The following is a 27,466-nucleotide window of genomic DNA, read 5'->3' on the forward strand; positions in this document are numbered from 1 at the left end:
CGCCAGGCTCAGCCATCCCTGGGATTCTCCAGGCAAGAACACCAGAGTGGGTTGCCATTTCCTTCTCCAAAGCATGGAAGTGAAAAGTGAAAGTGAAGTCGCTCAGTCGTGTCTGACTCTTAGCGACCCCATGGATTGCAGCCTACCAGGCTCCTCTGTCCATGGGATTTTCCAAGCAAGGGTACTGGAGTGGGGTGCCATTGCCTTCTCTGCCACATCATGTTACTTGTAGCCAAATATCATCCTGATTGACATTATGGATATCTTTTGGTTTATCTAGCTTAAGTGTAGTTTTATATAAAAATCAATTTGCAGGCTAATCTGTATAAATTTTCATCAAGATTGCACACAGTGTATGACTTTGTTTCTTTTTGCAACATCTTTGAAGAGTTACTTCCCTCTTGCTGATGTGAAAAAGTACTGCAATGTAACTTACTCCTTTTAGAGTTTTCATTCTTAATGTGTTGCTGTTCAGTCGCCCAGTCATGTCCGACTCTTTGTGACCTCATGGACTACTACACACCAGACCTCCTGTCTCTCACCTTCTCCTGGAGTTTGCCCAAGTTCATGTCCATTGCATCGTCACTGATGCCATCCAGCCATCTCATCCTCTGACACCCTCTTCTCCTGCTCTCAATCTTTCCCAGCACCAGGGACCTTTCCGATGAATCAGCTGTTCACATCAGGTGACCAAAGTAACTGGAGCTTCAGCATCAGTTCTTCCAATGAGTATTCAGGGTTGATTTCCTTTAAGATTGACTGATTTGATCTTGTTTCTGTCCAAGAGACTCTCAAAAGTCTTCTCCAGCACCATAGTTTGAAGGCATAAATTCTTTAGGACTCTGCCCTCTCCAGCTTTCACAACTGTACACAACCATTCTTATGTTTGAGACAAAAGTTAAAATTATAGAATCCACTGCAGAGTCCTTTCAAATTTAAGCTCTGGGAAGCTAATTAGAAAAGGAAAAAACAATAGAAATGAAGGTTTTTTTCTAAAAAAATAAATTTCTCTTGAGTATTCCACCTCTCATGTTCAAACTTACTCCTTAACATTGCATTTGCTCCCTTTTAGATATTTACCTTGATTTTACAAAACCTTCACATATATCTGTTTAACATTTATACAACTTTTAATATTCTCAAACACAGTAGACAAGGGAATTCATCAATTCTCTTGATATACCTATGAAGTAGGCAAATATTTTCCTCTTCATTTCAAAAGGTCTGGAGAGGTCAGACAACTTCCTTAAAGGAACTAGGTAGAGTCAGGGCTGGTCCTTGGCTGTCATGATCATCTATTAAAACAGCAGTCTTTTTGGTATTTCTCGTGATTCAAAATCAGGAATCAAACAGACACTACGGGCATGCTAAGTCTTTGTTCCACATGATGTCTACTGGGGCCCTAAAACCTAAAGTGACTTTTTAGCTCACATATCTGGTGCTTCTGCTAGAATGGTTCAAGTGCTTTAGAGCTGACTGGAGCATTTCACCTGGGGTTATTTGCCTAGGGCCTCAGTTCTTGGTGTCAGCTAAGTGAACTTCTATGTAATCGCATCAGGGTGGCTGTAGTTCTTATATGATGGCTTAGCACCACAAACCACAAAAGCAGAAGCTGCAGGTACCGTCAAGGCTTGGGCCTGAAACTGGCAGTTATCGCTTCTACCATGCTCTTTCAGTTTGCAAGCTGCAGGTGCAGCCCAGATGAAAGGGATGAGGGCTCTACGAGTGTGTGGATTGGAAGAGATGTTTTGTCAGGAGCCATTGCTGTGTTTGCTGGGTAAAATACAAGATACTTAATTAACTTTGAATTTCAGATGACAGAAATTGTTTTAGTATAAGTATGTCTCATGCAAAACACACAAAATATGTGTGTTTTGCCTATTCTGAAATATTATCCATTGTTCATCTGAAATTAAAATTTAACTGTGTATGCTGAATTTTTGTTGGCTAAATCTCCTAATCCTAGAATCTACCAATGTAATAATAGATCATCAGTGAATATAGACTGATATCTCTGTAAATTTCTAGGGGCACGTGTGTAATGTGTAGTTTAATGAGACCATTTGCAGCCCTACCTGTATCTCCTAGTTCATGCAGTGTGTATAGGTACTTAGCTCCAATTCTGAATTTGATTAAAGTGATCATGGTAGTCAGATGAATTAATCAATGAAATGGGACTAAGCTACTGGGAAGAAAGGTGTTGCATTCATAAAAACATAAACTAGAAAGATAATATCGGTTTCATACTTCTGTTCTTCTGAAAATTGTTTTTAGGCCCACCAAGTATTTTTCTTGTGCTTTCTGTGTAGGTATTAGGTAGTATTGTAAGGCAATGAAATTTTTTGTTGTTGCTCTTCCATTCAAAGTGAGAGAGATTGTGCAAAAGCTGTAAGAAGATAACTGCAGGAGGCTTGCAGTTCTTATTAAAGAATCCCTTAAAATTTTTGTATTAATAATTCAGTGTTTTATGGAACTCCTCAGAAAGAGCTTCTAACCCAAAAAGTTGTTTTTTATTATGCTTCTGACAAATCCTGAGTTAGAAATCTTGGTTTCAAAGATTTTCAGAAGAGACTGACTAATCTGCCAGTCATGTGATCTAACCAACACTGTTTAAATCCCCAGGAGTCATTAGAAATTTTCCCAGCTCTGTCAGGAGCCTCTTCTCCATGTAAAGTCACATGGGTAGATGCCTTGAAAATTATGTGGGAGACTGTATACAATTTTCTGGCACTTGTGTAAATTTCAGCAGTTATTTGGCATTTTTAAATTTAAAATATAATTGTCTCTCACTGGGTTAATATTTATTTATCTAATATTTACCAATCACCCACCACACTTGACTCAGTTTTATAATCACATTTTCAAAAGAAAGACACAGTATTACATAAAAAGAATAAAGAAGTAGCTTCAGCAAGTCTAAAATATTTTCTAGGACAAAACTGTCCTTTCTAAATCTCTGTTCTTACCACATCTCCCATCCTTCCTGCTGTAAGTTGATATGTCTAGCTAGGCTTGATATTTAAGAATACTTAAGACTGGTTATTGAGCCTATCCATGGGAATGACCCACTATGTGCTGTATAGTCTACCTAATAAACATGGAACCTCTCCATCAGGATTTGGGAGTAAGAACATAGTGCTGTATAGTATTTGATTCTGAAGGAATTCTTTGTGAATCTTTCTCAGCTTGCTAAAGACATGCTCTCCCAAAGATATTAATGAAAACAATTTAAGTGCAATGATACAAGAGGTTATAGAACTTTTGATAGCAATAGGTTCTTAAAGATTTTTTCTAATGAGAAAAATGTCACTTGAAGAAATTCAGGGACTTGTGCAAAATCATAACAACACTGAGACCAGAAGGCAAGGCTTCTTCAACCAAATGTTCTTTGAATTAAAGCAAATTCCACTATTGCTACAACAGTATCTCCTAACTGAAATCAGTACTCCTAAAAGTTCTTTTAACGTCAACATGTTTTGTGCCTTTGTGGAAAATGTCTGAGAAACACTCTGAAAGCCTTGTATTCATAACTTTCCATTCCTTGAAGGTACTCTCTCAAAAAGCTGAAGTTTCAAGTTTATGGGTTTAGTTGAAATTTATAACCAATCATGAGCATTCATGGGATTTCATTGTAAATGTGTGTTAATTTTTATTTAAACAAGGTCCTATTGAGCATTTAGACTTTTCTCTTGCTATTAAATAAATTATTTAACATATGTAGAAATGTATCAGTAGATATTTCTGAGAAAGAGAGCTTAGTCTAAATTAATTAAGAATTAATTTAACCTGTCTTGTGTGATATTTTTACTATTTAAGCAATTAATAACAAGATATTATGATTATTATTAATATCAAGTTTTTCTACTTAAGAAATGAGATAATCAGTTGTCTTCATTTTGTTCTCCATGGATAGATAACTAATATTTAAAAACATTTCTCATTTGAATTACCATCTCCATTTGGTACCAATTATTCAACTGGTAAGCCAGCTTTGCATGGAGGTAGAACTGTGAATTTTCATAGCTCATGAAATATGGAAAATGGGTCACCAGTGACAGTACAAAGACACAGGTTCAGAACTTATTTTGGATAGAAACTCATTTAGTTTTCAGCTCAAATTAAGTGACTTTTATGTGACATAGTTAAAATCAGTTTGAGAGCTTCCTGGAATACCATTTAGAGCAAGTATGCAGACATCTTCTAATTTAAAACCTGGAATACTGACAACTCCGGAAGATTGGGTCTCATAGGCATTGAAACTATGGAAACATGCACAGTAACGGTTGATCTGTTTCTCATTTTCTAGATTCTTAATGATTTATCCATGAATAGGATCCAGCTATATACTTATTGACTCTATTGCTAAGTTGACTCTATTGCTTAGTTGAATCTTGGTTAAAATAAAGCTTTGGATTAACTGGGGATTTCAGTTAGCTGTTCTATCCATAGGTAGTGCATTGGTAAGGAATCCACCTGCCAATGCAGGAGATGTGAGTTTGATCCCTGGATAAAGAAAATCCCCTGAAGGAGGAAATGGTGACCCACTCCAGTATTCTTGCCTGGGAAATCCCATGGACAGAGGAGCCTGTCTGCTCCTGTAGTCCTGGTGGGCTACAATCCATAGGGTTGCAAAGAGTCAGACATGACTGAGTACATTGGCACATTCTATCCTTACTTCTTTAATTAAAAAGCTAATTTGTCTTGATTATAGCCATATTTGCTAAGCGTTTTACAAAATGAAGAAAATAGAGGACAAATCAGCATATGTTGGCACATTTTAGAAACTTAGAGTTATTTAACCACAAGATAATTTTTTTGAAAAACTAGATTTCAGCAATAATTACTTTAAGGAATTAATTTATCCATTTAATATGAATGTATTACCTGTGGCGGATTCATTTTGATATTTGGCAAAACTAATACAATTATGTAAAGTTTAAAAATAAAATAAAATTGGAAGAATAAAAAATAAATAAATAAATAAATTACTCAGAATAAAAAAAAATAAAATAAAAGTAATGACCTTATTTCTTCATGTGGTTTTCAAATGTATGCCTTTTGTTTGACTAAAGGAAAGGAAATATCATTAGGTGTAATTTTGAACTATATCCCAGTTCAAATAGCATTCTCCAAAGCTCTGTTTTATTTATCAGGAGTACTTCATTGAACACAAACCTGAAGAGTGCCCATGTAAAAATTTCTGTGGTGAAATGCATTTGGGAACTGCCACCTAACACACTAACATCAAGGAAATCATCAATATAAACTAGATTTGAACTCATCAATTTCCCAGGTAATGCTTATGCAGCTGGTACTTTGAGGACCATTGTTTGCAAGCTTCCCTCTCAGAAAGGTACTAGACTTCTAGAAGCTCCATACAAATGCATACCAGTTAAGTAGGGAAGTTGAGCAGTCCTGGTCAAATGTGGAGATGGTTGGTCAGAAACAGAGGCTGCTGGCCCCCTGTGCCATACAGTTGCTCTCTACAGAATCAGGCCTCATTATTTCTAACATGCTGGAGGAAGATCTGGTCTTCATCCATAAATCCTGAGTGCCAAAATACAGGACTGGAAGCAAGATTTCCATTATGCATGGCCATAGCTTCAAGGCTTCCATGCCAGTCTCTCATAAACCAGGGAGGGGGCAAGTTGTTTTCCAATAATAAATTCTGAGGCAGAAAAATTGGGTTAGAGGCCAGATTTTCTTCATTCTGTCATCTGTTGGCTGCCAGCTCCTGACCATGTCTCATAGCCATAGGCTTTAGTCTCTTGCTTAATTCTACTAAATGATGCACTTCAAGGTAGCTCAGTACTTAGACATAGGACTGTGCACACCACAAACATTAAAGGGATGAATGGAATCCAATTATACATAAATAAGAAGAATATTAGGGGGCATATGATGAAAAGTTAAAGGCAAGTTCAAACCCACAGTTTTATTCCTTCACTATGAAATTAAAATTGCAAAGAAATTAATTTGATGGAGTTGCTCCCAGGGCAATCAGCAATCAGCTGACCCTGTAATCTGAGAAACGTGATAATTCAGCTCATAAGTTAAAGATACTATTTTTCCAAAGGCAGGTGTCTCCTCCATAGATCAAGCATTAAATACATGATTTCACTTATTGTTGGCATTTAAGATATTATTCAAATAGAATATAGGAGTTTCTATACAATTGTGTTGATCATTCAAGCAGATGTGTTTCACATAACCAGTATGTCCTGTAGAATATGAATTAAGCAGAAAGATTGAACAATCGTCTTTCTGCATGTAGGACATGTAATGTAATTTTCTGAGGCTTTTGGTGTCATTGTTGCCCTGTCTTGCCAATATTTTATGCTAATCATCCTCCAGTGTTCTTGACAGCAGTATTACCATTATAATCTCAGAGAGTATCTATTGAAATAGTATAAACTGGTCAAAGAGTATAGCATAGTGCCCATCCCTTGGGTCAGGAGAGTGGTATCAGAGGTAAGGGTTGATTTGATTGATTCATTGTGAGTAGGACTCTCAGAGACTTGACTTTTGTATTAATATTTATAGAACTACATACAAATGCCCATTTTACCATTATAATTTTTTTCTTCCTGATTTTTATGTACTTTCTTTTTCTTGATTTACTAACAGTGGCTAAAACTTCAAATACAATATTGCATAGATGTTGCAGAAGTAGACATCACTGCCTTTTCCTTGATCCGAGTGTGGGAGAGGGTGAATAGTCTTTCCTGAGTAAGTTTAATATTAGCTTTGGCTTTTTGTTAGAGACATTTTTTTAGATTGAGAAATCTCTCTACTATTCTTAATTTATGATGTGTTGCTAAACATTTTTATGCATCCATTAAATTTATAATATGGGATTTTTCCTTTTTCCTGTGAATTTTGTGAATTAAATTTTTGATTTTCAAATGGTAAGCCAACCTTGCAATCCTGGAAAAAACACAACTTGGGTTTATCATCCCTCATGTATTCTTAAACTTCATATGGTAATATTTTGTCAAGTATATATATTGAGGTAAATATTGTATTTGTTTATATTAATGAGGGGTATCTTTTCATATTTTTAAATGCTTTTTTGTGGTTTTATTGAAGTAAACTTTACATATGGTGATGTCCATAGATTTAGACAAAATTAAATGAATTTTTATATATGATTATACCTGTGTAGCCCACACTCCAATAAAGAAATAGAACATTTCTATAACTCTATAAAATTTACTTATGCCCCCTATTACCTAATTCCTACTCCCTATAGATTACCGTGTCATAATCAATTTCTGTTAAGCTAAAGGCATTCCACCTCTTGATCTCCTTATAGATAATACAGCATTCTTCTATGTCTGGCTTCTTTTGCCCAACACGTAGTTTTTGATATTTATCTATGTTGTTGCTTACATAAGTAGTTCATTCATTTTTATTCCTGAGTGGTATTTTATTGAATGAATATTTTTAAGTCTTTTATCCTGATGGACATTTGTATTGTTTCCAGTTTGGCACTATTATAAATAAAGGAGATAAACATTTTAATGTAACTCTTCCATGAATTGTTTCCTTTATTGGAGTAAATACCTAGGAGAGAATTTCTGAATCACAAAGTTGGTATACGTTTAATTTCATAAGGAAATATCAAGTGGGACTAATAGAAATGAAGGCTACAGAAATTAAAAGATTCTAATGAAAGTCATCCCATCACCTGATAAAGGTGTATTAAAGAGGAAGGGTTGGAAAATATAGCCCAGGGACTTAACCTAGGATTCTACCTACTTTTGTGTGGCCTATAAATGAAGAATTAAAACATAAAATGTAAAAGGACTATTAGCTCTTTGGCAATAACAGTTGTTTAGTTTTGCTTCTTGTGACCCAAAGACATAAACATTTAACATTTGGCTCTTAGAGAAAAAATTTTCTGACCAGTGGGCATAGCTGCAGTAGTAACACAAATGACTATTTTTTAAAAATTCTAAGAATGATACTTTAGATTGTCCAAAGAATATAATTTTGAATCAAAGAAAAAAATCTTACATCTCAGATATATTGATCCAGAAATAATAAATGAAAAATTGTATCCAAAGATAAACTAGATGGCCTACCATCACTAACAATACCAGAATTACTAACCATTAAGAAAAGTTAAACACAGAAAATGATAAAGAAATAACAGTGATTAAAAAGAGGAGGGTGATACAGAAAGATCACACCCAACTAGAAATGCTATCTCCAGAGCCACACTGGCCAAAAACTAAATAAATAGATGTGAATTTAGACCAATTATAATGGTGATGAAGTGGAGGAGAAAGAAGATGAGTACTCCTCAGAATACTCAGGATTTCAAGATGAGAAACCACCTGAGTTATATGAATAGGGCAGTCACCAGGTTAAAGTCATGAGAGGGACAACTGCAGCTCTACTGTACTGATCATTTGTATATAAACACACTAATCATCTTTTTAAAATTCCCAAATGTATAGATTCAATAGATAAAAGATGTCCAGTAATCATAGGTGAATTTAGTCATTGGGAAGAACCTCACGAACCAAGCAGAGCAGGGTTGGAAGTATCTGTAATAAAAAGGAGCATATAATATCTTTACTAGATTGAACTGAGATTATTAATAACTCAGTAATAGTTCATAACTCATATTGATAAAATGTTAGTAATTTTAACAGGGTACTTACTGTAATATACTTTGTTATTCAGTCACTAAGTTGTGTCCAACTCTTTGTGACCCCATGGACTGCAGCACACCAGGCTCCCTGTCTTTCACTATCTCCTAGAGTTTGCTCAGATTCATGTCCACTGAGTGATACTATCTAGCCTTCTCATTTTCTGCTGTTCCCTTCTCCTTTTGCCTTCAATCTACCAGCATCAGGGTTTTTTCCAATGAACTGATTCTTCCCATCAAGTGGCCAAAGTACTGGAGCTTCAAGTTTAGCATGTGTCCTTCCAGTGAATATTCAGGGTTGATTTTCTTTAGGATTGACTAGTTGGATCTCCTTGCAGTCCAAAGGACTCTCAAGAGTCTTCTCCAGCACCACAGTTCAAAAGCATCAATTCTTGGGTTACCAACCTTCTTTATGGTCCAACTCTCACATCCATACATGATAACAGGAAAACCATAGCTTTGACTATATAGACTTTTGTTGGAAACTGATGTCTCTGTTTTTTAATATGCCTTTTAGGTTTAATCATAGCTTTTCTTCCAAGAAGCAAGCCTCTTTTCATTTCATGGGTGCAGTCACCATCCATAGTGATTCTGGAGCCCAAGAAAATAAAATCTGTCATTGTTGCCACTCCTCCCCCACCATCTATTTGCTATGAAGTGTTGAGACCAGATGCCATGATCTTGGTTTCTTTAATGTTGAGTTTTAAGGCACCTTTTCCACTCTCCTCTTTTATCCTCCTCAAGAGACTCTTTAGTTTCCCTTTACTTTCTGCTATTAGAGTGGCATCATCTGCATATCTGAGGTTTTTGATACTTCTCCTGACAATCTAGATTCTAGCTTGTGATTTGTCCAGTCCAGCATTGTGCATGATGTACTCTGCATGGAAGTTAAATAAGCAGGGTGACAATATATAGTCCTGACATATTCCTTTCCCAGTTTTGAACCAATCTGCTGTTCTACATTCAATTCTAATTTCTTGCTTCTTGACCTGCATACAGGTTTCTCAGGAGACAGGTAAGGTGATCTGGTATTCTTATCTCTTTAAGAATTTTCCAGTTCGTTGTGATCCACACAGTCAAAGGCTTTAGCATAGTCAATGAAGCAGAAGTAGATGTTTTTCTGGAATTCCCTTGCTTTCTCTATGATTCAAGGAAGGCAATTTGATCTCTGGCTCCTCTGCCTTTTCTAAAATGTCTTAATGAACTGGATAACCATGGTGGTGTGCTCACTCAGCTAGAGCCAGACATCCTAAAGTGTGAAGTCTAGTGGGCTTTAGGAAGCATTACTATGAACAAAGGCAGCAGAGGTGATGGAATTCCAGCTGATCTATTTAAAATCCTAAAAGATAATGCTCTTAAAGTGCTGCACTTATTATGTGAGAAAATTTGGAAAACTCAGCAGTGACCACAGGGACTGGAAAGGGTCAGTTTACATTCCAATCCCCAAAAAAGGATATTGCCAAAGAATTTTCAAACTCCTGTCCAGTTGTACTCATTTGACATGCTAGTAAGGTTATGTTCAAAATCCTATAAGCTAGGCTTCAGCAGTATGTGAACTGCTGCTTCCATATAACGTCCATATAATTTTTCATAACTTCTGTATAATTTTCATGATCATGAGAAACATTGTGGGCAATGGTCATTAGCAGGGGAAAAAGTACAATAGGCAGAAATCTCAATACATTTCTTAAGAATAATATGATTGCTCAAGAAAGGAAAAATATCTTCATCTGTTAAGCAGAAAACAATGGAAATGACTTTTCTAAAAGATTAAAGGAACTTGAAGTTGTATCATCTGTTGTTATAAAAATAACTTCTTACTTGGGGATCCTTATATAGGTTAATAAGAAAATCTCAACATTTTAAATGCATAAAAAAAGGATGAAAGAATATTACAGAGTCAAGCATATGTTACAATTTCTCTACCTCTGATCTCTGCACTGAAGTATAATGACTTTAATTAAAGGATGTAACCTTAAGTAAGAATGGATCCTGGTCTTCATAGCTGTGACTGTTAGGATTCAGGCTTGAACTATATTGTCCATTTGGTTTTTTGAAGCAAAAAAATGGATTCACTTAATAGTCTGATACTCTCTATTAGGAAACGTTGGCACACACCATTTATAAATAGCCACTGAATTCTTAACTGACTCTACCTCTTGTTAATTTTAGAACTCAAGTGCCAGCCATACAAATACCAAGATACAGGAGCTAAGATATCTACTCAGGAGCTAAGAGAACTACTCAAGTTTTTCACCTTTTCCAGCTGTTGTTTTCCACTAGACTTCTTGGAGTTTTCCTTGTAATTCAAAGGTCAAGCGAGGATTTGAGGAAAGTGTATATCCTGGGTTGGAAACTCATTGCCTCTGGTGCCTTCCTTCTTAGGATTTCCCCCTTCAATTTATAGCTCATGTGTTCTCTGACAACTCAACCTAATGAAATAGCAGGTTTCTGCTTGAACAATTCTTCCCCTGTGCCATATGAAGTGGGAAGTGCCTTTGGGGAAAAGACAAATAAATATGGATCTGACCCAGTGGCCATTTATTCTTTCAAAAGTTGAAATATTCCATGATGCTCCCTGCCTTTGGACATTCTAAAGTGCCTTCAACTTGGTTTATATATTATTTTATAATTATTTGTAGGAGAGTTAGCCTTATATAAGCTATATATCTTTATCACATTCCGAACTCATTTTTTCTCCAATGGCATCTCTCCATAGCCTTCCAGCATTGAAAGTTCCTTTGGATTTGAATCCAGATGAATTTTTGTTCACTATCATGGTTAGCTTCGTCTTTTTGCTGTGATATCAAAAAGATTTTCTCTTTATACTCAAGTAAACTGACTCGGTATCTCTTGGCACATATTGCCACATACCAGTTCATTCATTCTGCCAATATTTATAACCTATTAGTGCCAGCTCTTAAAAAGATTGTCAGGGGTACAGCAGTGAACAAAACAATAAATTTTTATTAATATTATAATAAGAGACCTATTTTATAGTTAAAAGAGAGAAAACAAAACAAAAATGTTTAAATGATCTTAGAAATAATAAGGCACAAGGGTTATAAGTGCTATGAGGGAAAACAAAGTGGAGAAGGATATTTTAGACTATGTTTTAGTGTTTTTTTAATTTCTTTCTTACTATCACTATCACTTTATAAATATACCATAACTGATAATAATTCAAAGTAGCATACCAGTTCCCTCCTCATGTTTGTCTAGAAGAATCATAATTTATCAGTGGCATTAAATATATCACTCGCTTCTGTGGTGTTGTTGGGGTTTTTCTGGAGGTTTTTTTTTTTTTTAAGTAATATAATATCCTTCCACAAAAATTATCCCATGACTTTTAGGAAAGTTGACATTTCATATTTTATATTCTTCAGTCTTTGCACGAATATTCATCAGTTTTTCTTCAAGAAAATCCCCATGCTTGAATCTACATTTTTTTTACTGTGCTAAAAAAAAGTCAGCCCTTTTAGAAAAACAAATAAGGTGGTTTTGTTCACTTACAGTGAAACAAAGTGGAATTTAAAACCAAGTAGAAACAACTCCTTCCAGAGTAACCAGGACCCACTGATGCATGAACTATATTGGTCAGATAGCATGCTGAAAGAATGCCATGAAGAAATTTTCCTTGGCTTTGGAATAGACTACATGTTTACACATGTATATATATATGCATGCATGTGTGATATTAGCACATTTCCCAACAATTTGGCTTTCTTTTTGCTTTATATTAAAAGTTAGTACTGATATATACATGAAACATCAGAGAATCAAAATTAATTATACATAGTGACAAGGAAGATTATCTTATTCTTAGTGATGAACAATATATTAATTGCTGTAGTTTTCATGTTTTAGTCTTAAATTAGCCTCTCCTTCTATCTGCCTCATATAATCTCTGTTCAACAATTCTTCATTTTAAAATAAGTTTTAAAATAGAGAAAGGTTAAACTAGAGAGAGGTTCCCTTGAAATCAAGTATTGTATCTGGGACTCCTGTGTAGGCTGCTGATTGCTCCCTTGCTGATTCTTCATCTACCTATCCTTCTCTTGCATTTTCCCTGCCTCCTCCTCCTTTTGCCTTTTCTATCTCTGGACAAGGAAAAGTCAAAGTTCTGTCACCTTTCACTGACTCTCAGGCTGCGTCCACATTATACTAGAAACAGCTCTGTCAATTCAGCTGAACATCTGGTCAATTCAGTCACACCATGAGTTTAAAAGATGTCTGTTCTAAATCTATTGATTGGTTACGTAAGATGAAGTTGTAAAAGTGATAACACGGAATAGATATAAACAGTCTGACTCAGTCTGAGCTTGAGCCATTTAGGAGCACAGACTGTTAGCCCAGGCTTGAGCCAGTTAGGAGCACAGACCTGTTAGACACCAATGAGCCCAGTTTCAGGCTCCGTTCATTGTCCTGTTTCAATGTTTCCTGATTTACCTCTACCACAATGCCCTGAAGCTGAGGGGGATTCTGCAACGCTATTCTTTTCTTTTATTTGTCTCAGTTTCAGAAAGTGATGGGTGAAGATAAGAATGCAGGGTCTTCTGAACTTCAGAATCACAGTATTACGGAACAATAAGGCAGGAGTAGAAGCTGGTGTTTAGCCTATCCATTTCCAAAGTTTGGTCAGTGAATTTCTAGCATTTTCCTGGAGTTATCTCAGAGGCTAATAGGTTTGTGTGTGTGTTCAAGGTGGGTGGGAGTAGGAGGTGGGAAGTGTGACTTAAAGGATGCTTAATAGACTGTACTTTCTACCTCTCCTGGGGGCACAAAGGCCCACTCCCATACACATGTAGAAACATACACCCATTTCATGCACTGGTTCTGGTTTTATCAGTTTTATCTAGCATAGTGCCCAAGGGATTATTTTTTAGAACATTTCTTCTAAGAAAATATTTTAGCGCCAATGATTTAGTTCAGATCTGTCATTTTACAGACAGAGGTCGCCACAGGGCTGTGACTGTCCCAGGGTAATGCTACTATTTAAAGTTCATTCTATACCTTCCATCACTGAAGAAAAGCTTGCTCACTCAGTAATTGAACTGAATCATAAGAACTTTCTGGGGCACAGATCTCTGTATAAATAGGTAAACTAAAGAAAAGACAAAATTGTTCATTTAGGTAATGTGCTCACTGCAGAGGCAGAAATTGCTCTTGTTACCTGTTCAGCTTCCATCACATACTCACTTCATTAGGTCTAAATACTCACTCATTCATTCCTTACAAAAAGTTGATCATGTATATACCATGCACCTAATGTTGAAGTCATGAATATGAGAGAAAAAATAATATAATCTCTACCTTTATAAAGCTTACATTTTACTGATAAACTGATACCTAAAATTATCTGTATATGTACTTGAAGGCATACATGTTTTTCATTTGAGCTATAATAAAAAATAGCTACTATTTTTTGAAAGTTAGCTATATTAGATGTATAAGATATACATACTTATTATTCTATAAGATAGTTAATGTTTCCATTTTACAGGCGCTTAGAGGGTCGTGTGCATGTGTGTTATTCTGCAGTTGCGTCCGACTCTCGCTGACCACGTGGACTATAGCCTGACGGGTTTCTCTGTCCATGGGATTTCCCAGTCAAGAATACTGAAGTGTTACAATGCCCTCCTCCAGGGGATTTACCTGACCTAAGGATTGAACCTGTGTCTCTTATGACTCCTGCATTGGAAAGTGGGTTCTTTACCACTAGCACCACTTGGGAAACCCCACTAAATAACATATCTAAGACTTTACAACTAACTGAATGCTTAATCTTGGAGTGAAATTCAGATTGGTCCATTTCTAAACTCTTAGCTAGGTGTGAGGGACTTTCTGTCTGTAAGAATCACTAATAAAAGTTTTATAAGAAGAACATTTTGGTTTTGAATTGACACATTGGGGAAGGTAAGGGGAAAGCATAAATAGATGTAGTGTTATGTTTAGGTTTGAACATTTAAAAAGGCAATAGAAATGTTAGAAACGTAACATTTTAGCTATTCCATATTTTTACCAACAAATTATGCCTTAAAAAGCAAAGTTCTGAATAATAATCAAATGCCTTTCAAATGGGCCCAAGTATGTAACATATGTAAATCTATAATGAACCAGTGAGGCAACCCTGGAATTTCAGCTTCTGGAAATTAAATACTAATGGCACAACTTTGCTCCACAAATGTATTTGCAAACTGTAGCTAAATCATGGCTCTTTGAACATATTAACGCTTTTATTTTCTTTTGCTGTCAGTTCTTGGTATTCAGTATTAGCAGGAAACAATTACAGATGATTAGTTAAGCCTCTATTTCCAGGCACCTAAAATAACTCCTATGTTTATAAAGGGAATGACTCGATAAGCAACTAAAAGAAAAAAATAATTTCAAGGACTGATGAGAAGATTTTCTAGATTCCTTTTTTTTTTAAACCATGATTTGAAAACAGCTTAATCTAACATTAAAATGACATTAATCTAGCCTCTAAATTTTGCTTTTGTAAGTGTACGAGTCCATGTTTCATATAGCCTTAATATGTTTACTATGATAATTGGTACAATTTATGTCTTATAATTATACATTTTTGTTCATATGAAATAACATTTTTTATTATCGGTGGTATGATATTTAAATAGATCTCAATTATACAGTTGATAATGTTTATTTTATCAAATTAATATATTATTGACTATAGACAAATTATCATTTTATATATTCCTTAAAAAAAAGGCACTGCTGGTTCAACTATAATTCGGTATCTCTTAGCATTTTATATTATCCTTAAAAAATATTTTGAATGTATTTAGACATGAATTTTTAATCATGTATCACTCTTATGCCTATATGAAGAGAAAAATATAAGCAAAACAATTTGCTTCACTTTTCACTTTTATGCACTGGAGAAGGAAATGGCAACCCACTCCAGTGTTCTTGCCTGGAGAATCCCAGGCACGGGAGAGCCTGGTGGGCTGCCATCTATGGGGTCACACAGAGTCGGGCACGACTGAAGCAACTTAGCAGCAGCAGCAGAGTCTTGTTTTTGGCTGTTACCTCCAAGTACACAAAACTGTGTGGAAGCATGAGTGCAATGCCTTCAGATCGTGCCCACAGTGCATATGGGAAGCACACAGAATAAAATAGGTCCATAGCATGAGTATCACAGTTCACAATGGAGTCATGCAGAAAAAGCTTTTCCCCCAACTCCCAAAGCAGGTACACTTTGCCCTTCATATTCACAGGTTACACATCCATAGATTCAACCAACCATGAAACCAGAAAGTTCCAAAAAGCAAAATTACAAATTTCTGTGTGCTGGCAACTATTTATGTAGCATTTTCATTGCATTATGTATCGTAAGTAACCTAGAGATGATTTTGCAGCTAGATGAAAAGTCGTAAATGGTGTACTAGAGGCATTGGTTAATTCTATTATGCATCTAATAAAGTTCTAAACTGTGGGCCTTAGAGTATGTATCTGAAACCAAATATGTGCATTTGAACAAATGAAGGATTTTGTTAAAATCAAATTCTGATTTGGTAGGTCTGGGATGAGGACTGAGAGTCTGCATGTCTGATAAGTTCTCTGGTGTCCCCCAAACTGCTGGTCTGCAAGCTACACTATATATAAGGAGCAAGGCTTTAACTAGAGCATCCTCTTCCCCTTACTGGATTTGAAACCTCTAGTCTTCTCTACATGTTTAACTCTACTGGTCAAGCTTTCTGTTTTGTTATGAATTGAATTGTGTCCCCTCCAAAAGAGATGTTGCTGACCTAGCTCTCAGTAGCTGTGAGTTTGACAGTATAGGAAAATAGGGTCCTTACAGATGTAATCAAGTTAAGATGAGGTCATTAGGATGCACCTCAATCGACACAACTGGTGCCCTGATGAGAAGAGGGGAATTTGGACATAAAAACTCAAAGGGAGAACACCACGTGAAAACTGAGGTAGAGATTGGAGTCACGCATCTGCAAAACATGGAGTGCCAAGGATCACTGGATGTCCCTAGAAGCTGAGAGAGAGGCATGGGGCAAAGTCTCAGGGTTCTATGATGGAACCAACCCAACTGACACCATTGTTTTGGACTTCTAGCTTTCAGAACTGTGTGACAAATTTCTGTGGTTTTAAGCCTGAAATACTTTGTTGCAAAAGACCTAGGAAATGAATATACTTTTGTATGTTGTAATGTCATATTGCTATGATATTTAGCATAAAACTTACCCATGAGAGAATGGAAGAAGACAGATGAATATTTTTTTCCTTTTCTTTGTAAATAGTAAAGGGATTTAAAATGATTCATATCTTATCACCCACACAATTTTTTTTTTAAATCAGTGAATCATTGATTACCTAGAATGTCAAGAATGTTTGACTTCATCATGAAAGTTGAGCATGAGAAGTCTTTATGGGGATTTTTTTTTTCTGACATAACAATTTACTTTGTTTTCTACCCAACTACCCCCTTTGCACTGATAATAGCAGAATGACCTAAAACTGCCCCATGGGCTACAAAACTGCTGATATAGTTATGCTTTTAAGAAATCAGGCCTTAATTTTTCTGATTCAAAAATTATAAAGATATTGAGTATATTTTTTCCCCTTTTTGGTAGTGAATCAAACAGACATCAGTTCACTGAAACTCTATTCTTGTTCTATTCCTGCTGTTTCCTGCTGCTTTCACAGAGGTATAGCTGTGTAGGCAAAGAAGGATGAAATAATTTTTCTTCTCTCAGTTGCATGGAAAACAACTATTGTCCTTTTCTCTATAGAAAGGGGGACATTTGGTGGAATTAAATAAGAAATCCAAGGTAATATAGCATTAAGAACATTTTTCCCTTTAATATCCAAATAACCATCCTGGAGGGAACATGATAACACATTTTCATAATTTAAATACAAGTGATTAATTGCAACAATGAAATCGATATTTGTTGTTCTTATTGTTTTGGAAAAGTGCCTATCACTAAATACTTTTCTAATTGAACACATAAGCACTGGTAAAAGACATCATTTTATTTCAAGTGGCACTTTGCAGCTAGGGAAAAAAAAGAGGAAAAATAATAAACTGTGCCTGTGGGAATAGATTATGCCAAGGAAGAACAAGAAACTAAATTCAACTTAATTTATGGATATTGGGTTCTTTCTATTGATCTTTGGTGACTATATTTAACTCAAAGCATTTTGCCCTGGATTTTCCTATAATAATGAATGGCGGCCTAAGCATGGCACCTGAATCGGTTTAGCTTCTGAAGTAGATGCTGCGCAGCACCCGTTCAGGATGGAGGCTCTCTGCCTTTCAGGCACTGGGAATCTTGGCTGCTTGGGGCGGTCAACCAAGTCCTTCTGTTGATGTTGACGCATCCAAGGCCACACCTGCTCTCGGGAGGGTTGGAGAGGCAGCCTCTATCCAGTGACTGGTCAATGTAGGGCATCAAGTCCCAAACTCTCTGCCTCAAAGTGAGACAACCCTGAATCCCCAGCTCCCTGTGGGGATGGTCCAAGACCTTGGTTGTAATTGGATCACAGTTCACCATGCATCCTGTGTTCTTCACTCACTAAATGATGTTGATCCTAGGAATGCTTCCAGCAAAAATCTCAGAATCTCAGTGTGTTTTTCAGGTAACCAAGTTTCAACCGCTTATAAATTAAAGCAACACGATATAAATAGTCAAGGATACTGAGTAGTGATAGTGAATACTGGTAGTAATACTAAATACTGATAGTGAAGGACTCTGATACTTGATCTAATATGTATGTTAGATAAAATAATGATCTCCCCAAAGATGTCTATGTGCTGATCCCTGAAACCTGTGAATATGCTGCCTTCCATGTCAAAGGGACTTTGGAGATGTGATTTTCATTAGGATCTCCAAATAGGTAAATTATACTGGATTATCCACACAAATCCAATAATGTCAAGGGGCTTTAAAGTGGAGAAAGGAGGCAGAATAAATCAGAGAAAGATATGTGACAATGGAAACAAAGTCAGAATCAGAAATACGAGAAGGTCTCAAACCATTGTTGCTGGCTTTTAAGATAGAGAAAGGAAGCCAAAAGCCAAGGAATGCAGGGCAGCCTCTAGAAACTGAGAAGTCAGAGCCTCCAGCCTCCAGAAAGAAATGCACCTGACACTTTGATTTTAGGAATTCTATCCCAAAGAACTGTAAAGTAATATCTTTGTGTTCTTTTAAGCCATGAAGTCTGTGGTCTTTTGTTAGAACAGCAATAGCAAATGCCACAGTATATTTCCTATGCATGTTCAGTTGTGTAAACTATAAAACTAGCATCAGTATTTCGTGGTCACTAACACTGGGTAAAACGGCCTGCCTGGGGAACTGAACTTGCTCTGCGTCCATTCTTCCCTGTCTGCCCATCTGGTGATCACACTTTATTCTCAACCCTGAATGTTGACAGTGTGATTTATAGCCAGCAGGATCATACATGGCTTTGTCTTGAAAATGAACCGCAAATTCAAAACACAGTGGTGTTCGAATGAGAGTGTTACAGTCTTTGTAGTTTTTTTGGACCTGGGTTCAAATCCCAGCACCATAATTTACTGGCTTAGTGGCCATAGTCAGTTGTCCAGCTGCTCTGAGCCACCTTTCCTCATTTAGAAAATTAGAGTTTTATGTGTGTGTGTGTGTGTGTGTGTGTGTATTATGGAGTTGTTATGAGTATTTAATTACATGTTCTTACACATTGGTGCAGAACAGGAACTTAATAAACATTAATTATTTATGTTATTACAACATGGTTCAATGACTCATTCATTCAAGAAATATTTCTTGAGTCCTTACTGTGTGCTAAGACTTGTTTTCCCAAATTGCTGAATGATCACATAGAGATAGAACTTAAATTTGTCTTCAACATTTAAGAAGCCTAGGTAACAGATACAATACCTGTTACTGTATCCACAACTAACATGTCTTTAACATTTAATAAATGAATTAATTCATTAAGAAATGGCTTGGACAATTTTTATTCAGTGTGAACTGACCGTGTTACCCAGTGGATTATGAAAATACCTTGGAACGGCCCCAAATATGTAAAACACACACAGAGCAACTAAAGAATATAGCATTTTCCCAAGGGTGCTTGGGGAAAAAATGTGATTGTAGTAGACTTCATTGAAAATGCAGGAGAAAACTCTAGAACATTTGAGGTTATGACCTAATATGTATTTTTACCCTTAGGTTATTTGACTAGACCAGCATATGCACATTCAGTGTTTCATTAAAAGGCACATTCCTGCTCAGAGACATAACAGATATATTTGCAGTAAAAGAATTTTATTTATTTTCATATTACGAAGTCTGCCAGAACCACATGGAAAAAGACCAAAGGATTTATTACCTTTAAAATCCATTCATCTAGTTTTGAAAGATTTTCTCAAAATACCAGTTGAAATGATGTTATTACTTTCAGTTCTTACTGAAGTGCCTATAATTAAAGTCATCAAAGAAACAATTATCAAAATATAAGACAAAGAAGAGTATAATTATATAAGTTCAATAACTTATATGCAAAGAAATGCCTTTTAATGCAGATTATTAAAAAAAGGAATTTGCAGTAACTATTTTGTGAAATGTAAAGAGTCATTATAGGAGTGAATTTAGGTTTAGTGTTTGATTATACGTAAGCTTTAAACATTCTTTTTTTTTTTTTTTAAACAAAGAAAGGACCCAGCAAAATCAAACGTGTAAGGGTAAAGAAATAGTAGAAAATATTTTCCTTAGTTGGCTTGTGTTACCATAGTTAAAGTCTCTGTTCTCAGTGGAGAATACTGCCATTAATAGATGCGAACAGAGTTAACATAATTCTTTAGGTATTTCAGCAGATTCCAAAACCAATTCCACAGTATTATACAGTTAAGGCCAATGTAAATTATTTATAAAATTACAAAGAGAAGTGACACAGCCTTCAAAATATGCTTGTGAGACTTCTCATTTTATAAAAAAGAAAGTTGAAGTCTGAAGTGATATACTACAATCCAAATGATGAGTCATCCCAAATTAGAAGACCCAGTGTTTAGTTCCGGGCCCTTGTTTTTGATTGCTAATGTGTTGTCTAAATTCATCGCCACCTTACTTAACAAGCTTTGTTCAAAATGCCTTCTGACTATTTTCCAATATCCAGTTCACATTCAAGTGAGATTTGCTTCTAAAGTTTCCTGGGAATGTGCCTCAAGATTTTGAAAGTAATTCTAAATAAAAGTAACAGAATGTTTCCAAGGCAAGTCAGCACTGTCTAGAGCAACACCATCCAGTAAAAATATTTTCTAATAGATACATTGAAAAAGTAAAAAGAAACAGATGAATAAATTTTAGTAATCATGTGTGTAACTCAATATATCAAACATAATTATTTCAACACGTAATAAATGGTAAAAAATTAACAATATTTTATAGTCTTGTATTCATACTCAGTCTTCGAAATCAGTGTGGATTTTATATTTATAGCATGTATCCATTTAGACTAGACTTATTTCAAGTGCTCAGTAGATAATTGTGCCATGTGGCTCCCACATTGGACAACATGGATCTAGAGTGATAACCATTTAAATTCTGCATTAAAATTAAACTACTTTAATCTAATTATAAGCATGAATAACTTTGAATAAATAAAACAACTGGCAATTTTTATTCCCTAAATATTAGAAATCACTCTATATTTATATTCTGGATTTCATATTGCATATATATTGAATTTCTTGTGTTTCTTCTCTTTTGCTTTTATTTGTCTCTTTCTTCTTTTCTGCTGTGTCTGAGAGAATTCCTCTAACTTCCCTTTTAGTTCATTGGCTTAATTTCCATAGTATGTAATAAATTCTTCAAGGTATCTATTGCATATTTAAAATTGATTTTTTTTTTTTTTTACTGAGGCACTGTTTCTTGAGCTCAGATGATTCTCTGATAGATTTATAGAGTAAATTAACACTTCAATCTCTCTGATATTATAAAATGTTCATTATATATTGGACTTATTTCATTTGATTACTTAGAATACATTTCCCTTCTTTAATACTGTGTAATCTTTGTATAATATTTGATTGGTAATTTGTTTCACAGTGCTGTGGCACAAATATGGAGTACATGTGTGGAGGTCATCAGAGTGGCAACATATCTCTGGCATGAACAATATGTAAATGCCCCATTTTCTCAAGTGCTGAACATCTTTAGAGTAAAACATGATACTAGAACTCTACATAGTGCAAGGTCTTTGTTATAAAGAAGACTGTAATCAAACCCAATGAAAACTAGGCTGACTCTGCTGTCAGATGTGTACATTCTTGTCAGTGTGCCTAAGGACAGAAAATAACATCCCCAACTTTGCAAAAGCATGTTGTGTGTTTTGTATCTTCTTATTAATAAATGTGGTATATTTGGTCTAAATTTTTATTTTAACAGACCACCTGGTAAACCAGATAACCAGATGCTGTTCAGCGAACACTTAACTGTGATCTCTGAAAGTCACCAGTTGATGGACAGCCAACTGGATCAGGTCAGTTTAAAATGATTGGTTTGGTCTTTTTGCCCACTGCTTTCTGAATCCTTATGAAGGAAAGTCTGCAATTTTGTTACCGTCATGTAAGTACCTATTAGATGTTATGTGGTTTTCTGTTAAGAATAGTTCTTATCAAAAGGGAAAAAAGAATGTTTCTCTTTTGTTGTATTTGGTGGTGTATGTTACTTGTGTGGTGTGGAGAGGAAGTATCTAGTTAGGACTAGATACTAACTAACTAGATGCTAAGTCTAAGAAGCAGGCTGAGGAGTCTCCCAGTCTCTGATTGGCTTGCCTGACTGTGCGGGAGGTGTGCCTGAGGCAGATGGCTGTTCCTCTTCCAGGACTGGTTGAATCACCACAGCTTAGATATGGTCACGATTGTCTGTCTCCACCACATCCTGCAATAGATGCTCACTGTTTCTGCTTTGGCTGTTTTCTCCTACCCGTCGTGGGGTCCTCTCCATGTAGCAGTGACTGCCCGGTGTTCCACAACATTATGAACCAGACACAGACAAGTAAACTCTAAGGGTTTTCATTGACCAAATGGTAAATTTCCATTCCATGAGGGAAAGGCAAGAAAAGATTTTTAAAGCCTTGATATTACAAAATGCTTCCTGGTGTCATTTCAGTGGTGATTCTTCCTATCATATTGCAATCCAACAAGATTCCATTAAATAAGGTCAAAGGTGTATAAATGTCCTGTTATCTGGTTCCTCTGCAGTCTCCATCCTTGGACCACAAGTACAGCATTATATTTGAGATGACCTTGGATTACATTGATCCTATAGATCCCAGGGGATGTGTTCCTGCAGGAAGTCATAAATGAAACATCTGTAACTCCATTCCTGCTACCTTCATAGGTGTAACTGAGATGGCAGAAATACTCTAAAATGTTTACTAGCTTCCAATAAGCAAAAGTCATTAAACAAATGTTTGCCCATTCACAGAATATATTCATCTTAAAAACATGTTGGCAAATTAGATCAGTCCTTTACAAAAAAAAAAAAAAAGCCCAAAGGATTTAAATTTTGCACTTGAATTTACATGTTTGCTAATTCATACCAATTATATTTTAAGTGTAAGCATCCTATAATCAATACTTTATCTTCATTATTTTAGCCTTCGAAGTTTTAACTAATAGTCTTCTACATTTTCAAATATGGTAGTTATTCTTTTATTTTGTATTTATATAATAATGTAAAGGAATTTAGAAAGGAGGAAAGTTTAGTGTTAAATGGAATGAAAATCCTAAGTTGAAAAACATGCTAAAGAGCACAATTCTTGACTTTTTCATCAGCTCCAATTTCAAATATTGGTTTCATGATAACTTTACTCTTCCTTTTCTCTGCCTTGAGAGAAAGGCTGGAAATATTTTAATATAATGAAGTCTTGTATTCTCTCTTTCAATTGATTCTCAGAAAATGCACAGTCTCATTGTACGCCCAACACGCAGAATTCTTTCAAGGTGTTGGTGTTTTCTTCAGGCATGCATTTAATAATATGAAAACTGCTTGATTACTAAAAGACTGAACTCAGAAAAGAAACTGATTTCATCTTCTCAGATCTGTGGTTTCATTTGTAAAATGCTGAAAATGTATATTCCCTATGCATGAAAAATAGCCTGACACATAATCTTTTATTTACTCAACACAGAGTTTCCTGTTTTGAATCTGTGGATTCTAATAGGATCAAATTGTTTTCCCTTGTGATGATCTTTTAATGAGGATGCTGTGTAATTGGAGGAGTAATTGATTCAAAACAAATGGGAGTCTCTGAAAATATGTTAAAAAGAATTCCTGAAACTATTTACCTAAATGACTCCAAGATTATACTTTATATTCTAAATGAAGATAAAAACAAAACATGATGCTATTTTTTGCTCAAAATATTTTAAAGCGTTGTATTTGAGGCCCAGTGAAAGAAGAGCTGGTTGAAAGCTATTTGTGAGGATTGCAGCAACAGAAGCGTTAAGTGTAGAGTTCAGGTAGAATGAACAGGGATGTCAAAAAAAGGCTTCTGTCAGGAGGAAAATTCTCAACCCTGATAGTTCTCACTTTCAATTATAGTACAGATTGAGTATCAAGAAAAGGCTGCAATGAAATTCAAGTGCTATATTCAGCTGACAGCTATTCTTGTGTTGCTTTCTCTTGTAGCAAATTAGTCCTTCCAGGACCTATCTGTTGTGTAAAAAGTCTTGCATTTATGCATGTTGATTTTCCTTCTTTGCAGTGTGTTATTATATGTGACAAACTAATTTTTCCCTTGAGTTTGTTTTGTATGACAAAGTAGGATTCTGGACATTCAATATTAAATGCCTTGCTGTTTGTTACATTTCCTATAACTTCCAAACAAGCTTGAAATATGAGAAATATACATAAGACTATCTAAAGGATGATGAATCTTAATAGATCATCATCTATTAAGATGCAGAAATAGATCAGCAAATACCATTAATATTCCACTCTACTAAACCAAAGGAAAAGCCATTAAGATAAAGCTCAGCAGAAGGTGAATATTTTCCCTTCAATTTAAGTATATAATTATTCTATAACTGTAGGTATTTAAACTATATGCTATTATTTCATTTGCAGTTATATATGCCAGTGTAGTAAAACTCAGTGATAAAGGAAATTATTTTTTTTAATTAAAAATGTATTTTCTCTTTGGCCACGTGGGGTCTTCATTGCTGCAGCTGGCTTCCTCTGGTTGCAGTGGGCAGGGGCTGCTCTTTGTTGCAGTATGCTGGCTTCTTCTTGCAGTGCCTTCTCTCAACTGCAGAGCACGGGCTCTAGAGTGTGCGGGTTCAGTAGTTGTGGTGCATGGGCTTAGTTGCTTTACAGCCTGTGGAATCTTCCTGGACCAGGAATTGAACCCATGCCCACTCCATTGGCAGGCAGATTCTTAACCACTGGGTCACGAGGAAAGTCCCACGGTATTTTATTGAAATGTTTCTTGTCTCTAATTTTCGGGCAAGGGGACAAAAGTAAAAGAAACAAATTAATCCAAGAATTCTTTTTTTAAATATAGGCATTTGTAAGTGTAGTGAAACTTTACATTTGCCCTTCAACAACACATGAGACTGACTACGTAAAAATATAGCATGATGACACTAAGTCCTTGATTAGTTAATAAAAGTTAACTATGCTTAATATTTATTCTTTGTTACTATGACAATAAAGCAATAAAATAGCTGATAGATAGAGATCCAACCAGTCCATCCTAAAGGAGATCAGTCCTGGGTGTTCATTGGAAGGATTGATGTTAAAGCTGAAACTCCAATACTTTGGCCACCTCATCCCAAGAGCTGACTCATCTGAAAATACCCTGATGCTGGGAAAGATTGAGGACAGGAGGAGAAGGGGACAACAGAGGATGAGATGATTCAATGGCATCACCCACTCAATGGACATGAGTTTGGGTAAACTCTGGGAGTTGGTGATGGACAGGGAGGCCTGGCATGCTGCAGTTCATGGGGTCGCAAAGAGTCGGACATGACTGAGTGACTGAACTGAACTGAATTTTAGTCAGAAGGTTTGAAACCAAAGGGTAGCACAGAATTTATCAACAAAATTAAACTAAGCATGCTACTCAGTTGAGGTTTAAAATGGTACTGGACATTGAGACTTATTTTATTATCTTTTAAGGTTATTTTCATTGAATTACATGAAGTTAACTATGTATTTCAGAATATGAATTTTTTTCAGCCAAAATTATGTAAAGGGTAAACACATGGGCTCATAAGTGATGAGTATAATAAAATATTTTTCTCTTGACCTTTTCTATTTTATCTAGTTTCACCATCTATTTGAGGAAAAGCTCCTAAAAAGCCATTTAATAAATAATAGAGTATCCCTTTCCAAAATGCACAGGCCTAAGGATTTAGGATGTGGTACTGAGGATTAGAAAGAATCTACTTAGGAGGGAAATTATACAGCAATTAAAGCACTCAACCACTACAAATTCTATGTGGGGTTTTAAAAAGGGATTCTATTTAATTCCTTAAATACTGCAGTATTAAAACTTGGAGTATGATGTTACCAAAGAGATTCTATTATTAAAAAGAGTGGTAAAACCCAGTTACCAGTATGAGAGAATGACACTAACGTTTTAAAGGATAACCAGATTATCCAATATTATTAAAGTCAATAGTAAACAGAATAGAAAGTAAGCAAAGGAATGCATTTATCTTGTACAACTGGAAAAATATCTTTATAGTTTGAATTCCCAAGTTATGGAATTTATACACATATAAACACATATCCTTTTTATTAACTCATTCACAGAGACCAGTTCAATATATTTGAAAATTAACACTAGTTATACTGTCAGTAACTCAGCTCTATAAATTTTAATCCTAGCATAACGAGGAATCATTACCAGGGAAAAATAATATTTTAAAATAAATTTCTTGCATTTTCAATGTTTAATAAGCCTTTAGATGGAATTTGGATTCTTCCGTTATTTAGCTTATTCAGATAAACCAAAACATCTTTGAAAGACTAAATTATTTAAGTCTAAGAGCCAACCTAAACAAATTTTGACCTTTCATATCTGAAACTTCCTGTTCTCGATGTTGTTCCGTTGCTAAGTCATCTCTGACTCTTTACAAGCCCATAAACTGCTGCAGGCCAGGTTTCCTTGTCCTTCACTACTTCCCAGAGTTTGCTCAAACTCATGAGTCGGTGATGCCATCCAACCATCTCATCCTCTGTCATCCCCTTCTTTCCCTGCCTTCAATCTTTCCCAGCATCAGGGTGTTTTCCAGGGAGTCAGCTCTTCACATCAGGCGGCCAAAGTACTGGAGCTCCAGCATCAGTCCTTCCAATGAATATTCAGGGTTGACTTCCTTTAGGATTGAGTGGTTGGATATCTCCTTGCTGTCCGAGGGACTCTCAAGAGTCCTCTCTAGCACCACTACCCAAAGCATCAATTCTTTGGCACTCAGCTTTGTTTGGTCCAAATCTCACATCCATACATGACTACTGGAAAAGCCATAGCTTTGACTATATGGATCCTTGTTGACAAAGTGACATCTCTGTTTTTTTTTTATAGTTTTTTTTAAAATTATTATTATTTTTTACTTTACAATATTGTATTGGTTTTGCCATATATCAACATGCATCCGCCACGGGTGTACATGTGTTCCCCATCCTGAACCGCCCTCCCACCTCCCTCCCCATACCATCCCTCTGGGTCATCCCAGTGCACCAGCCCCAAGCTTCCTATATCCTGCAACGAACCTGGACTGGCGATTCATTTCTTATATGATATTATACATGTTTCAATGCCATTCTCCCAAATCATCCC

At 35.7% G+C, this 27,466-nt stretch overlaps 1 protein-coding gene across 1 annotated transcript in view; it reads left to right on the top strand.

The window, feature by feature from the left end:
• The window catches only part of TMEM196 (transmembrane protein 196), a 261,077-nt gene that overhangs the window by 104,772 nt on the left and 128,839 nt on the right, over window positions 1–27,466 (top strand). The window contains exon 2 of the transcript XR_011463902.1: window positions 22,063–22,156. The gene's annotated coding sequence lies outside the window, so the exon portion shown is untranslated. The remainder of the gene's footprint in view (window positions 1–22,062; window positions 22,157–27,466) is intronic.

This window comes from Bos mutus, chromosome 4, assembly GCF_027580195.1.
Source record: "Bos mutus isolate GX-2022 chromosome 4, NWIPB_WYAK_1.1, whole genome shotgun sequence".
In the NCBI taxonomy this organism is placed as follows: domain Eukaryota; kingdom Metazoa; phylum Chordata; class Mammalia; order Artiodactyla; family Bovidae; genus Bos; species Bos mutus.